At 41.6% G+C, this 16,185-nt stretch overlaps 1 protein-coding gene across 1 annotated transcript in view; it reads left to right on the forward strand.

Moving 5' to 3' along the window:
• The first annotated feature begins 4,846 nt into the window (after positions 1 to 4,846).
• Positions 4,847 to 16,185, forward strand: part of EPB41 (erythrocyte membrane protein band 4.1) — a 136,936-nt gene continuing 125,597 nt past the window's right edge. The window contains exon 1 of the mRNA XM_054720933.1: positions 4,847 to 4,980. The gene's annotated coding sequence lies outside the window, so the exon portion shown is untranslated. The remainder of the gene's footprint in view (positions 4,981 to 16,185) is intronic.

Below are 16,185 nucleotides of genomic sequence, written 5' to 3' on the forward strand. Positions count from 1 at the left end.
GCTTAATATAATTTTATAAGCAAAATGCATTGTGTCAAAGAGTCAAAATAGACTTTCATTGCATCTGATTTCTTTTGCTTTTATCTCAATCAGAACAATATACGCTGCAGTCAATACATACTAGAAAAAGAATCACGGGTGTGATTTAGATAAAAGGGTGTTTATCAGGTAGCATAGAAGAGTAAAGAATGGGAAATAATCTAAATGTCCAACAGTTAGGTTTAACTCAATTATGGTATATTCACTTATTATTATAAAAATATAACAAGGCACTGTTAAAAATGGTGATGCAAATGTCATAATATTGTTAGGTGAAAAAAGTTGGTTCCAAAACAATATGATCTAAATTTTTAGCTCTAGCCTGTTTGGCTTGGTGGATAGAGCGTCGGCCTGTGGACTGTGGGGTCCCAGGTTCGATTCCGGCCAAGGGTACATGCCTGAGTTGCGGGCTTGATCCCCAGTTGGGGGGTAGCAGGAGGCAGCAGATCAATGATTCTCTCTCATCACTGATGTTTCTATTTTTTTCTCCCTCTTCCTCCCTCTCTGAAATCAATAAAAATATATTAAAAAATAAAATAATTTAAAATTTTAAAAGCATTAGGTTGAATCACATGCAATTTGCTGATATTTGACCATTTTTAACCTATAAAATTAGCAATTTTGTATGACAATTTACTACATATAAAAAGAAAACAGTGTATCTGTAAGAAATGGTACTTGAAAGGAAGTCTCCCACCAAAATATTGATGTTGGCTATTTCTTTTTTTTTTTTTTTAGTTTTATTTTTTTAGATGTTGGCTATTTCTGACTGATGGTTTAATGGTGATTGTAATTTTTCTTTTAATTTAACTATATAAGTACATATGGTTAAATATATCTATATATCTATATCTATATCTATATCTTTGTTAATCCTCATTGATTTTTTTTTTTTTTTTTTTTTAGAGACAGTGGAAGGGAGGGAAGCAGGGAGAAAGAGAGAGAGAGAGGACACATCAATTGGTTGTCTCCCGTATATGCCCTGACTGGGACTGGGGATCAAACTTGTAACCCAAATACCTGCCCTTGATTGGGAACTAAGCCCTTGACCCTTTGGTGTATGGGCCGACACTGTAACTACTGAACAATGCTAGCCAGGGAACTAACTCTCTCTCTCTCTCTCTCTCTCTCTCTCTCTCTCTCTCTATATATATATATATATATGTATTTTTTTATGAACAATTCAAGTCCTACTACTAAAAACAATCCCCCTAGAGAGGCATACCACTGTATGAACAGTAATTTTCCCACCCTGTTATAGCTTGCTTGATTTATCATTTGTGTTTAATAGGTCTAAAATGACTACAATTTTATGACCATGGGCAGGATGGAAAGCTCCATTCTTCATGTAATTTTGGTACCAGGATTGGTTTTTATTCAGTAGTGATTGTTCAGAACACTTTACTGTGGGCCCAGCTTTTCAAAGCCCTCTTCATCTCTTGTTACCCTCCCCACCCCAACAGACAAATGTTTTCCATGAGCCCTATCGTTGGGGTGTCAGGCCAGCTGTGTCCCTAATACGCCCATGTCCCAGATTTGGTAATGGCTCAGATTCCAACTGTGCCCCCACTCTACACCCACTTTCTTTCAATCTCATCTCTTCCAGGTCATCGGAGGCCTCATCTACCCTCTCTGTCTTTCCCCACTGGTCACCACCTAATTTCACCATCTGATTTCACCCTCTTTCATGCAGCTGGTGCTTGCTTTCGCTGAAGCTCAGTTTGCAGTGGGGAAGGATTAGGACCCTTTCATGCCTGTCTTTTTTTCTCTTCTTAGTGGCCTTGACCGCTCCTGGGGCTGACAGGCAGCCAGCAGGGCCTGTATTCCCTAGGAAGGAACGGGAGGGGTGGTGGGGGAGACAGTGGCGGGCTCAGCTGGCAGGCGGGATAGAGATGGCCCCTAGAGACCCTATCCTGGGGCTTGGAGCACGGCTCCGCCACCACCCAGATGTGTGCATGGAGCAGGCAGGGAGGGGCTTTGAGTTTCTGCCTAGGTGATTAGCTTCAGAAATGATGCTTGAGACCTTCATCCTTGGTACCCAATGGCAGCCTCTTCAGGGTGAGCTGGGGCTCAATGTCTGGTTTGCAGAGGCCTCTTTTGAGAGGACAGATGGGCATATGAGTAAGGGTAGTTTCTCTGCCTTCAGATTGGGCAGTAGTTACCCCCAACCCCCAATTATGTGTTGGGCCCAGCTATACTCAGGGACTGGGCATTTAACCTAGCTGGTGATGGTGTGCACCTAGTTAATCACAGAAATCCCCCTTGTGTGGATGGTCCTTTATAATTTACAGAGCTCTTTCATCTTCAGGCTAAAAGCTAGGACTAGAATTTAAGTCTTTCAGATTCTAAAGCCTGAGCTAACAGTTCTTGGTGTGGATTTTAAGAGTGGTTCACACCTGCCTGTGTAGTCATTTTCTGCTAGCCTGAGACCTCCAACTTTTTTCAGGGTGATGTTTATTAAATATTGTACACTCAGTGCATCAAAATAAGCCTCTTTAATATGCCGTGTCATTACCTAGCACTTCACAGCACAGAGAATATTGGTCTTTATGAATCTGAATTTGGTGGTAGAGGTGAGCTGTCTTGTGGATTTATCCTTCATGGTAGCAGATTTCCAGGTCTAGTTGTAGGAAGCCTCTGAGGCACAAAGGTGGTAGAGCTAGAGCTCCCCAATCAGGAGCATGGCTGAACGGAAGATCGTAAAACAGGGGACCAGAGTATTCAAGAACAGGTGCTTCACCCCTAGTACACAGAATGACCTTGGCCATGTCACCTGACCTTATAAGCCTCAGCTTCCTTATATATAAAACTAGAGGCCCAGTGCATAAAAATTGTGCACTGGAGGGGGGAGGGGGGTCCCTCAGCCCGGCCTGCGCCCTCTCTCAGTCAGACATCCCTCTCGCAGCCTGGGGCTCTCGTAGTCCAGGACCCCTCCCTCCTTACCACCCGCCTGCAGTGGAGGTGGGAGAGGCTCCTGCCACTGCCGCTGCACTCGCCAGCCGTGAGCCCTGCTTCTGGCTGAGCGGCCTCCCCCTGTGGGAGTGCACTGACCACCAGGGGGAAGCTGCAGTGTTGAGCGCCTGCCCCCTGGTGGTCAGTGCGCATCATAGCGACCGGTCATTCCGCCATTCGGTCGATTTGCATATTAGGGTTTTATTATATAGGATGACTTGTTCATTAAATGAAAAAGAGGGACAAAGTCCCTGCCCTCCTGGGGCTTATAGTCTAGTGGGTCTATACTGCAGCAGTTTATTGAGAAGGAAGCAAACAAATAATACATAATATAGTCAAGTCAGGTAGGAGTAAGTGCTATGAAGTAAAATGAAAGCAGGACAAGGGGGTGTGAGTGGAGGCAGTTTCAGATAGGGTAGTCTGGTGGTCCTCTAGGGTTTCTCAGAATGTCTCAAACAGATAATTCATATAATGTGCTCAGTTCAGTGCTGACAATTGAGTGCTTAACAAATATATTATTATGATGTTAGCCAGCTCCACATCTCCCAGTCCATATTTTAGTCTCCAAATAGCAGTAATAATTCTGTAGCTCTTACTATGAGCTAGGCACTGTTCTAAGAACTCTACATATTTTAACTCATTTAATTCCTATAGTAACTCTTATAAAGTAGAAATTATTATCCCATCTTATGGAGTCTGAAACAGGCACAGAGGAGGCCAAACCATTAAGGAGGGCTGGAGTTTGAGAATTCAACCTAGGTAGTCGGTTTCTTGAGGCTGAGCTGAGATGTGAGAGGGCTGTGATTAGATACTGAGACAGTGTAGCTGGCACATACAGGCTCTGATGTCAGATTGTCTGGCTTCTTATCCTGGCAGGTCTAAGCCTCTCTGCTTGGGCTTCTTCTTCTCTGCAATGGGAATAGCAGAACCTGTCTTACCTTATAGAGACCATGCTTCAAACAGAGCCTTCTTTCTGCTCTGTGGGGCCCCAGCCTGTTCAGAGACCAACCTGGCAGGAAATGTGAAAGGTCAAGCGGCCTCTGAAACTTCTGAAAGGAAATAAAGGCACACAAGGCACTTGTCAGAGCAACCCTAAGTTCTGGTAGGTTTTTTATGATTTTGAGGGCGCCAGGGCAGAATTAGGAGGTCCTTAAACACAGAAATCTTGGCGTGGTCACACTTAGCTTCCATTTCAGGCATTACACAGCTGCCAGGAGAGGTAACATCTAATCAAATGTGAGGGTTAGAATGGCATCAAGAGATGGTCAAGTTCCTAGAAGGGGAAACTGAGGCCCAGAAAAGCTCAGTGACCTAACCAAGGTGCATGAGGGGGCAGTCGGCTGGAGTCGTCTGGCAGCAACTTCAGCTTTCCCTGAGGCTTTCAAATCTCGGCCTGTTTACCTGGCCCTCCTCCGGGTGGAAAGGGCCTCACCTTGGTCCCGGGCACTGGCTGCCTCATTCCCCACGTGGGTGCCGCTGCAGGCCAAGAGCACCCGGACTCCTGAGCAGGTTCGACTTGCGCCTGCGCACACGCCGCCAGCCCCTTGCCTTTCCCCTCTTTTTTTCTCCCCTCCCCATTCCTTACCGGCTAGGGGAGTGGGGAACCGGAGGAGTCAGAACTTGGCTTCAGCCAATGGGATGACGGGCCGCGGCCCAGCCCCCTCCTCCCCTCCGGCACCGTCCAATAGAAATTTACTACAATGTTGTGGCGACCCGAGGGGGAGGGGCGCGCGCGGGCGGGCGGGCTGGCTGCGGGCCGGGCCGGCCTCGCTTCGCGGAGGGAAGGCGGGAGGGCGCGCGGCGCAGCCTCCTGCTCGCTCACTGGCTCCCTCCCTCCGCCGGTGGGTTAGTCAGTCAGTCCGCCCGCAGCCGGCGAGCCCGAGAGTCGCCGAGGGCCCGGAGCCTCGGACGCCGGCACCTCCTCCTGCCATTGTTCATCCGGCAGCTGCAGCGAGCGGTGGGCGCGGGACCCTGGTCCCCGTAGCGCCGGTGAGGCGAGGCGGCTGCAGCGTGCGGGCTGGGTGGCGGGAGGCGGGGCGCGGAGCTGTCCCCGAGGGGACGGTCCTGGCGGCCGCGGTGGCGCCGCAGCCTCTTTGTCTCCAGCCCGCCGCAGGCCCCGGGCCGGGGGCTCTGGCGGTGCGGCCTCGGACGCGGGAGGCCGAGGGGCTGCAGCCGGGGCGCGGCGGCCCGCGGAGAAAGAGGCGGGGCCGACCTCGGGGAGCGTTTCGAAGTTAGGCTTGGGGTTTGTTCCTGACGCGGGGAAATCTGTACGGTCTGGTCCGTCCGTCATCGCCGGAGCCCTGGAAGGGAACCAAATGGAGGCGGATTGCGGGTTTCGGGCCGCGAAGGTGTTGTGTGCGGCGGCGGGGCGCTTTCTTCCGGACCGGGGGGCGGGCTGCCTGGAGGAGTCGGGCGCAACCTGAGGGGTGGCGGGAGCGCTGCGAGGACTTCCAGGCCTTCCCGCCATCGACTCCCGTGGCATTAAACAGATTCGCCCACACGGGGGGCTCGCAGGCGCTCCCCCTCGGTCTTCACGGTCCCCGCGACCGAAGGGTTAAATCTATTCTCTCAGCGTCGTGACCTCCTTTTCCAGTTCGCGCATCTGTCGGCTTGGAAATCTTTCCTCCTGCCCGCCGGGCTCTGTCCTCCCCTTCCCGTCCGTACCTGTGGAGGGACGGGATGGAGCTCACCCTCCGAGGTGCACCCGCAGGCTGTGCCTCCTGGGGGGGCTTTGCCCAGACGGGCTCATGCCTCCCCGGGTCAGGCATTCTCTGGGAAGAGAAAGTGACCTCACGTGAAGCCTCGCTGACGGGTTGGTTTCTGGCCACATGACAGCGACTGTCATCCTGTTGTGCCTCTAACTGTACCCGCCATAAATGACGAGTCTGTGGAGACTCGCCGGGTTTTGGCGTGTATTGCTGATTAGGAGATAGTGGTGGTTTTTTTTTGTGTTTTGTTTTGTTTTTAAAGAGATGCTGAGCTTTTTTTAGTAGTCTGGATGATTTCACAGCTGCTATTCTGTTCGTTCTGTTTTTAGGGAAAAATGCAAGAAATGGTGATGTCTTGTATCCTGGGTGTTAGTATAGTGGGTTTATACTCTCTTGAGGATATACTGTATTCGGTGCTGTTCATCATGACTGTTGTCAGTATTCTCAGTTCCTGGCAAAAAACTTCCGTTGGTTTGATCCTTTTAATTAAGTATAACATGCACACACATAGGTAAGGTATCATCTACCTCGGTGTCTCTGTCTCCCTTGTATAAAACTTCTCATCCCAATTTGGTGAGTGTAGCATTAATCCTTACTTGCTATGGAAATTAACTACTCTTCATTTTCCTTTTCTCTAAATTAGAAACATGTAAGTTCTTTGTTGGCTGGACAGTTTTTGGCTTTGTAAAATAGTTTCTCGGGATGTGATTGGTATAATCCATGTAGAGTATACAGCAGACTATCTGGCACGCAGGAAGCACTCAATAAATGGCAGATTTAAAAATGGGTATAATAACCGAGCATCAGATTGCCTTGGAATGAAGGTGCTAATTCAGAGTGCTTTCTACAGAAAGGTTATAATTAAGGTAAAGATAGGCATTATTATTTTTTTAAAAAAAATTATTGATTTTTTACAGAGAGGAAGGGAGAGGGATAGAGAGTTAGAAACATTGATGCATCCTGCAGCCCCCTACTGGGGATGGAGCCTGCAACCCAGGCATGTGCCCTGACCAGGATTCAAACTGGGGATCTTTCAGTCCACGGCCCACGGCTCTATCCACTGAGCCAAACCGGCCAGGGCGATAGGCATCATTTATATCCCTGGGGAAACGGAAGTACAGTATCTTTGCTACTATTGAAAGTGAACTCGCTAGTAGACCCAAGCTGAGCATGCTAACCTGAGTCCTTTCTCTTCTAGTAACCAAACTACACTTTTTTCCTTGGATAGTTGAATTCAGGCTTAGAAATAAATGTTTTTAATCTTTAGGCCTTACCAAAATTCTCTCAACATTTATACTAGTGTATTATACCAAATGTATTATAAGTCCTTATACAATACTAGAGGCCCAGTGCACGAAATTCAGCCTGGCCTGCGCCCTCTCACAGTCTGGGAGTCCTCGGGGGATGTCTGCCTGCCCGCTTGGGCCTTATACAATTTGGCCTCAATCTACCTTTCCACCTTTATGCTTCCCCCCCTTTTTTTAGCTGCTTAACACAATAGAAATTTATTCTCAGTTTCTGTAGGTATTCTCCTTATTACTTATATTTTCCAACCAAAAAGAACTGCGCAGTAATAACCCATATTTTCCCATCTCTGTACCTCTGGCAATGTGGTTTCATCTATGCTTGTCATATGTGTATATTCCTTCTGATTGTTTTCAGTTGTCTTACCTTAAAAATATTAACTATATTAGTAGTTTGAAATGTGAAGAAAAGTTCCCTATGTTGAAGGAACTTGATGGAATTTTTTGTTTTGTTTTGAAGTTTCTTTGAGCTTCATTATTGAATTTTCTTTAAATGGTGTTCATGAAAAGGATTTAAGTCCTAAGTACCGCATCCATGTGTGCAGCTCATGGTAAATGATGGTTGATGGTAGATTAAGAAAAGCTCTTAGGCTTCCATTCTACTCAGAGCTAAGAATGCTGTCAATTAATGCTTGGAAACTCTGGCTGTCAGCAAATAGACTAAGCTAGAAGAATAAAGTTTTATCTTTTAGGTGGATCTCTGCTTGCTTTCTGAATCTCTTTCTTAGTGGTCTAAGGGCCAATATTTCCTATTTATTGCATTAAAGTAGTAAATATGGTGAATAAACCCGTGTTTTAAAGTAGGGTTACCCTCAATAGAATATATAAAATAACATTATATAATAATTTATATAATATTAACAAAAAATATACAAATCTCCCTCTTTGTATATTTAAAAGTACTTTAATTTTATCTCCTTTTTTCCCCTTCAGAAGTGAGAAACACTTGTAAATTTACAAGTGACTTTTTTTTTAAAAATATATTTTATTGATTTTTTACAGAGAGGAAGGGAGAGGGACAGAGAGCCAGAAACATCGATGAGAGAGAAACATCGACCAGCTGCCTCCTGCACACCCCCCACCGGGATGTGCCCGCAACCAATGCACATGCCCTTGACCAGAATCGAACCTGGGACCCCCCAGTCTGCAGACCGACGCTCTATCCACTGAGCCAAACCGGTTTCAGCTACAAGTGACTTTTTAAAAATCCTCACCCAGGGATATTTTTATTGCTTGAGAGAGAGAGTAAGGGAGAGAGAGAGAGACAGACAGACAGACAGACAGACAGAGAGAGAGAGACATTGATCGGTTGCCTCCTGTATGCACCCCCACTGGGAATTGAACCTGAAACCTTTTTTTGCAGAGAGAGGGAGGGGCGGGGGAAGGGGTACAGGACCATGCTCAACCAACTGAGCCACCCGGCCAGCCGGGCTTAAGTGATTTTAAATGGTTCCTGCCTCCTCTGAAAAGAGTGGTTGTGGTATGTTGTTGAGATAGGACCTATATATTTTTCTTGTTGTTCTCTTCTGTCAGGTTTGTGCCCACATGCAAAGTTCACCGGTATGATGTTTTCTTGTGTGCAGCTTGAATTTTACATTTCTGGAAATTATAGAGCTAGCTTTCCACCTCATTTCTTAGTTTATGCTCTTAATTTTGAATAGATTCATGTTATAAGAGAGAGCGTGCTTACAGTGCTATTTTGTTTCCTTCTTCCTGTTCCTAAGAAAGCTTTCAGGTAAGCTTGTCAGAGTGCTGCGTAGTAGTAGTCAAGGGATTCTTGAATTCTCTGCAGGAACTTTGATATGCGTACCAGTAGATTGAGATTTAAAGTACGTTAGTCTATAATTTGTGATGTGAGTGGTCAGGCTTGCTTATATTGTATTCTGAGTGTTCAAATCCAATTTAATATTGGTGATCTGATATTATAACTTTAGAATAGCAGTGGCCATTGTGGGCTGAATTTGGTTCTTAAACCAGTAGGAGTGCACTTTTATATCTTAATCTGTCTCCGTGTTATCTAAGAAGCAGGCCAGCCCAAGTGCTACCAGTATATTTTTCCAAGAGTCTCAACAGATTCATGATTGGTCATGTGCATATTTATATGCAGGTTAATTGCTACCTCTAAAGGAATTGTTTCCCCCCTATTGCTTGAGCATGGAATTACCTTATTTTGTTTGTCAGCTAAACAATAATAATTCTAATGAACAACTTTGCGGTGTTTTGTTTTATTTCCCTGAATAATGCCCCCAAAGATGAAACTTTTAAAAACTTTTAAAAGAGTTATAAAAATAACATAATGATTAATTACAGGCCTTATTTATGTAGAGAATTTAGAATGATTGGAAGGTAATTGGTTCATTGCATTTACTAGTATATTAGTTTTTAGTTAGAGAAGAGCCAGATTTCAAATATATATGTTAATTTTGTTGTCTAAGTTTGTTGGTATGTGACTGGTGATTTACTGTGTGTCCTTTTTATGAGTGGAGTCATGATTTGTTCAGTACAATGCAGTATAACAAACACTTTGATGTACACACTGGGTTAGGTTAGTATTTTTATTTACTCTGCTTCTATTTAAGGAATACAGTGAGAAGGATAATGAAAATAGGTATAGCCCGGCCAGCATGGCTCAGTGGTTGAACGTTGACCTATGAACCAGGAGGTCACGGTTTGATTTCTGGTCAGGGCACATGCCCGGGTTGCAGGCTTGATCCCCAGTGTGGGGTCTGCAGGAGACAGCCAATCAATGATTCTCTCCCATCACTAATGTTTCTATCTCTCTCTCCCTTTCCCTTCTTCTCTGAAATCAATAATAAAAATATATTTAAAAAAAAGAAAGAATCTGAGAGAATCTGATTATGATCAAAGTCTGTTTACACCTATTTTTGTTAATTATTTTTATTAAAATTGGATTATACCCATCTTGAAGTATTTGAAAATAAATTGGCTAGCTCTTTTAACTTTAAAGAAAAGCAACATACCATGACCATGGCCAATACAATTCAAGGAATGACTTGGAGAGACTTTAATATACCCTACCCCCTAATCTTCATCAGCTTTCTCCCTAAGTCACGTAAGTAAATATGCTACCCCTAAAACCCCTTCTATATAGAAATTCCAGAGCCATTCTGGCATCATGTTTATTTTATTATTTATCATTTTATTGCATTAATACCAGTTCTCATTTTGTAGTTATCTCTTATTATCTCCAAGATAAATCCATATGGATTAAATTGTGATTGTTTATTAAATTGCTACTCTCTCTCCCTTCCATGGCTGAAGGCTCTTTGAGTCACTTCCACTCAATTAATCTAGGGTCTCTTCTCTCATTCTTAACTTTCAGAGCAATCTCCATTTGTAGAAATTAAAGTTGTTTCTGAGCTATGTGGAGTGGACTTTGGATAGGGTTGAAGTAATCTTGCAGATTGGGTAGGAAGAGGCAGGATTGTCTGATGAAATGGATGCGAACTATGACTAAAAAAGTATATTGATAAATAAGATTGGAAAAAGCAGTAGATACTCTACTCATATTATCTATTCTATCTGTATTCAATGTGTGTCTATAATACTATTTATTAATATTATCTACTGATAGGGATTGGAGCACCTCAATTTTTTTTGAAAATAAGTGGAAATCAGAAGATAAAATAGGATATAATGTGTATTCCTATGTGTAATTCTGATTTACAAATGCAACCTACCTACTCTTTGTGCCTTCTATCTTCTATAAAAATTATCCTAATCCAAATTAACTTTTGGTAGGCCCTCTACATGCCTGAATTGCAGCACTGGACATAACATAGACTGATGTTTATATACTTTCTACATTAATATTCACTCAGAAAACTTTTATATTACATTTTGATAATATCTGCATTGAACCATAAAAAGTTATGATTAAAAGTCTTGAGTGAGAAACTCTCAGTGATTTAATGTTAAAGCATAGGGTTATTTTGAAATAGTTAAATTTAAGACTGTGACCCACAAGTGTAATAGAAATGTATACTTTTGGTAATTTGTGAATATACAATAATATGCCAAGCTTCATTTGTGATTGCTGTTTAGCCATTACTTAATGCTTACATAAATTAAGTAACCCTATCAGAATCATTTTAACGCAATGCTAAATGCTATATTTTAAAATATATATTTTTATTGATTTTAGAGAGAGAGGAAGGGAGAGGGTGATAGAAACATCATCAAATGGCTGCTTTCTTCTGGGGATCGAGCGGAAACCTGTGCATGTGCCCCTAATGGGAATCCACCAGGAATTAACCCATGACCTCTTGGTGCATGGGTTGATGTTCAACCACTGAGCCACACTGGCCAGGCCTAAATGCTATCTTAACAGTATAACTTTTAATACAAAAATCAAATATCGTATAAAAAAAGCATTATTTTAATTGATATGTCAAGTATGTATTTTAATTTACCAATTTGATGTTCTACATGTATTCAAGTGAAAAGTGTTTCACCTTAATAATAGACTTGGTACAAATTGTTGAAATTCATTTCCCCCCACTACTTACCCCCCAGTTTTGACCATATGGCAGAACTGTCAAGAGCTCCAAGGATTTTAAGCCCTCAAATTTTACCTGCCAACCTGTTTCAGTGTGCGACAGGGACACATGGAAGGCAGTTTAAAGTGAAGGCTTTTTTTTGCTACCACCCACTTGCTGTTTTTTGCCCTTTTATCTTTTTAATGATTCAGAGAATTGATACTGTTGCTAACTTACTACCTGCAAGAGTCCTGCTAGTTTTGATGGTATTACGTAATTATATAAATCTTTGCATGGTGTCATATGATGTTGTATATATGTCCTCCCACACATGTCTTTAGAGTAATTTCTTTCCATCTGGTGTTGGAAATGAGCTCTTTGTGAGGTTATTTTTAAATCTTCAAGCTTTCTGGCATCCTCAATACTTGAAACAACGCAATTGCTTCTGAGGGCAAGAAAATTCAGATAGTATATTTAGTGCTTTTTTTCCAGTGAAAATGTAAAAAGCATTTTATTTTAGAAATCATATCCTGTGTTCCAAGCAAGCAAAACATGTATTTTATGTTTACATAGTCTCCAGATAATTTTGTTAGGTAGGAAAAAATTAAGTCAGTTGTTGCAAGTAAATTAAGTAAAGGAGAAGTACTTAAGGGAAAGGAGGCCAAGAATAAGAAACCTGTTAAAGGGAAGAGGTTTTAAAGATATTTTATTCTCTGGAGGTTTATTGGTATCCTCTTCTGAATTCTTGCAGCATTTATTTGTTCCACACCGTATTTGTCATGTATTATTTTATATTGCATATAAAATTTGTATTCCTAATAAGATTATCAGCTTCTGGAGGGCAAAAGATCAACATCATGTCTTTCATTGTCTTCCCCATTCTCCCAAACACAAATATTGCTTAGTATAGTAGCTAGGTACATAACATAGGGAACACACTAGACATACAGAGGTGTTGTGAGAATGTGAATTCCAGGATAATTAAGATTTAAGACCTGGGTTATAATTTTGACTCTGCTTCTGATTACCTCTCTCTTTATATGTGTAAATGTATCCTAATTTCTTGGACAGTAAGATTCAGAGGCATAGCCAGGTAGCTCAGTTGGTTAGAGAGTCATTTTGAGTTGCAAGGTTGCGGATTTGATCCCCAGTCAGGGCACATACAAGAATCAACCAATGAATGCATGAATAAGCGGAACAGCAGATCAATGTCCCGCTCCTTCCTCTCTCTCTCTCTAAAACCAATTTTTTTAAAAAAAGTAAGGTGCAGATTTATGACATTTTACTCCTCTTTTAAGAATAAAGATGTTATCCTTCATAACTACAATACTATTATCAGACCTAAGAAAGTGAACAATTTTTCATAATAACCAATATCCAATTCATATTTTTTTAAAAACTGATGTCATCTACTAACTGATGTTAATTCCCTTTTACTTTTGTTAAAATCTGAACTCATGGAAATGTGGAGAATAATCTTTGGTTAAGAAGAATAATTTTTGCATCTTGACCCATACCTTTTTCTCCTTAAATTTGGTATTTATTGTGTGTATATTATTATTTTTTATAAACAACGATAGCTATGTAGAAATATGTGGTTTTGTCTAGTGGTGATGTTTGGATTTAATTCAGACTTACACTGTAACATTTTTAAGTCTGCGTGTCTGAAGACCCATTTCACAGTAACCCTGGCTTCATAGCTTCATTTCCGGGTTGGTATGACACGGTCATGTGGTTGATGTCTCCATTGTTCCTTTTATCTTTTGCAGCAGATGTGAAAGTAAACATACAAGGTGAAAAACAGGAAGGCGTTGGGCTGGTGTCCGTTGGGAGGGTATTTTTGCAGGGTAACTTGTACATAAGGCACCTGAAATCTGAAGTGCCTTGAATCTTTGTGACTTTCGGCAGATACAGAAAGATATGCCTTGAGAAAGCAAATGATTTTGCAGTTTAAGGAATTCATGAATTTGCGTGTATTTTTGCATTTAAACATATTGGAGAAGTGAGACAGTGTGTTCCCCTTTTTGTTTGAAAGCGAGAACTGTTGTATGAATTTTATAGTTGCCACAATTCTGGGTTCTCCTTACCTATAGAATATTTTTAATAAGGAAATGTGGAGTGTTTTGTTGTTGGATATCTGTTCTAATATCATTACACTTGAGCTTTTTCAAAAGCTAAAACGTAAGACAGCATATTTCTATATGGCTTTTATCTTTGTTCCTAAGAAAGGGAATTAACACATACCAAATGCTAGCTATATATCAGGTACTACTCTCCATATATGCTAAGTGCATATATTAAATTGAAATATTTCCATCTTTGACATTCAATCCACAATGACTTTTTATGCTTTGGTGAAATCGCCTTCTTTTCCCCTTTCCTCTCTCTTCCTCTCTCTCTTTCCACTTTCCTTCTCCTTCTTCTCTTAAATAATTATCTCCCATACTTTTGCTAATCAGTTTTCTATTTATAGTATTTCAGAGACAATGTGATGTAGCAGCTAATAAGAATACGGATTTGGAATCAGATAGTCCTGGGTTTACAGTAAGCTTCATTTTTGATAGGAAAAAAACTACTTTCTATCTTAATAAATAAAAGTCAGAATCTTCCAGAATTGGCTTTAGAAGGAAATTCTGCAAATGGGGTGAAATAATTGGAGTTCACAGCAAGAACTTTTGATCCCTTGAGGAATCCCTTTCGGACATTAGGGAATCCCTTGTTGCCTTCTTTTTAATTTTCTGTCCCAGAGATGAGTCTTCTCTTAACACTCCTGTAGTGCGCAGCTGAGACCAGGCTAGAACACTTAGTACTTTACTAGAGGCTCAGAGATACAAAAGGGACATAAGTGCAGAGTTACTAGTATGCTTCTGTGTAATCTGGCTCACATGATCAATTTGTGGTCTTCAATTGGGATACCTCCTTCTTGACTGCAACACATCTATCTGCCTTCCAGTGGCAGACGCCATTTCTAAATCTACCTGGGAATGCCTCCAGCATATCCAGATTGGTCTAAACCCAGAGGAGAAAGCCCAGGAAAAAGGGGGGTTCTCTATCTTGCTAGCTATGGTTATATCTCAGAGAGGACCCATTTCTTGCTTGTGATCAACACCAGGTCTATACAACCCTTAGGGGAAATCACAGTTCCCATAGAATATCATTACTATTCACAGAAGAGAAATACAAACAGTAGAGGGGTTTTGGGGTAGATGTATGGGGGTTCCTTTTAATCATTTACCTTAGATCCGTGGTCGGCAAACTGCGGCTCTTTGGCCCCTTGAGTGTGACTCTTCCACGAAATACCACGGCCTGGGCAAGTCTATTTTGAAGAAGTGGTGTTAGAAGAAGTTTAAGTTTAAAAAATTTGGCTCTCAAAAGAAATTTCAATCATTGTACTGTTGATATTTGGCTCTGTTGACTAATGAGTTTGCCGACCACTGCCTTAGATCATAACAATCTCCGACCATAGCTCAATAATTTGGCACAAAACAGCTCTCAATAAATATTCCCTTCCCACTCTTTGATTCTTAATACCATTTGATACCTAAGGATCTATCCTTTAGTTTGTTGTAATTCTTTTTTAAAATATATTTTTATTGATTTCAGAGAGAGGAAGGGAGAGGGAGAGAGAGGTAGAAACATCAGTGTTGAGAGAGAATCATTGATCAGCTGCCTCCTGCAAACCCCGGGCATGTACCCTAACCAGGAATCAAACCGTGATCTCCTGGTTCATAAGTCAACACTCAACCACTGAGCCGAGCCAAGCCAGCCAGGCTAGTTTGTTGTAATTCTGTCTCAGAGTTTTGCTTGAGGAAATCCTAAGCACTTAATCAGTCCAAAGTTTGGCAGAGGACAGTAGTGATAAACATAGCTTGGTGTGATCAAGATGGAATACCTGGTGCCCTGAGCAAGCTGAATTTAAATGTTAAAGGGGATGTCCTTTATATCACAGACTATTAATACCAGAAGGGGATATGGAAGTGGGCTATTGATACAAGGTTCCTGGACTTGTTTCTAAGATAGGAAAAGAGTAATAAGGTCAAAGACCTTTGTAGTCACAGCTCTGATTTAGAATCCTGGCTCTGATACTGATTAGCTGTGTGTATTTAGGCAAGTTACTTATCTTCCCTGTTTCTCAGTTTCTTCAGCTGTTAAATTTATATAACATTTAACATCCTAAACCTATCTTTTAGAATTGCTGAAAAGATTAGAAATATATATGCTTAACATAGTACTTTGCACATAGTGGACACTTAATGAATAAGAACTAATTATTATTATTATTTTAAATAACATTTAAAATTCAGCTTATACATGACATATATGTTCTGATCTTGGCTTTTTTGATACCTTTATTGAGGTATAATTAACATAACATACAATTTCCCCATTTAAAATGTACAATTCAATGTTTTGTAGTATGTTCGCAGGGTTGTACAGTCATCATCTCAGTCTAATTTTAGAACACTTTTGTCCCCCCAAAAGAAACCGCATACCCATTATCAGTCAATCCCCATTTCCCACCCTGCCACTCCAGCACTAGGCAACCATTAACTACTTTATATCTTTCTAGATTTGCCTATTTTGGATATCTCATATAAATGAAATAATATAATATGTGGCCTTTTGTGATTGGCTTATTTCATTTATGATAGCATTTTCCGGGTTCGTCCATTTAGTAGCATG

Source organism: Eptesicus fuscus, chromosome 9 (genome assembly GCF_027574615.1).
Source record: "Eptesicus fuscus isolate TK198812 chromosome 9, DD_ASM_mEF_20220401, whole genome shotgun sequence".
Lineage (NCBI taxonomy): Eukaryota > Metazoa > Chordata > Mammalia > Chiroptera > Vespertilionidae > Eptesicus > Eptesicus fuscus.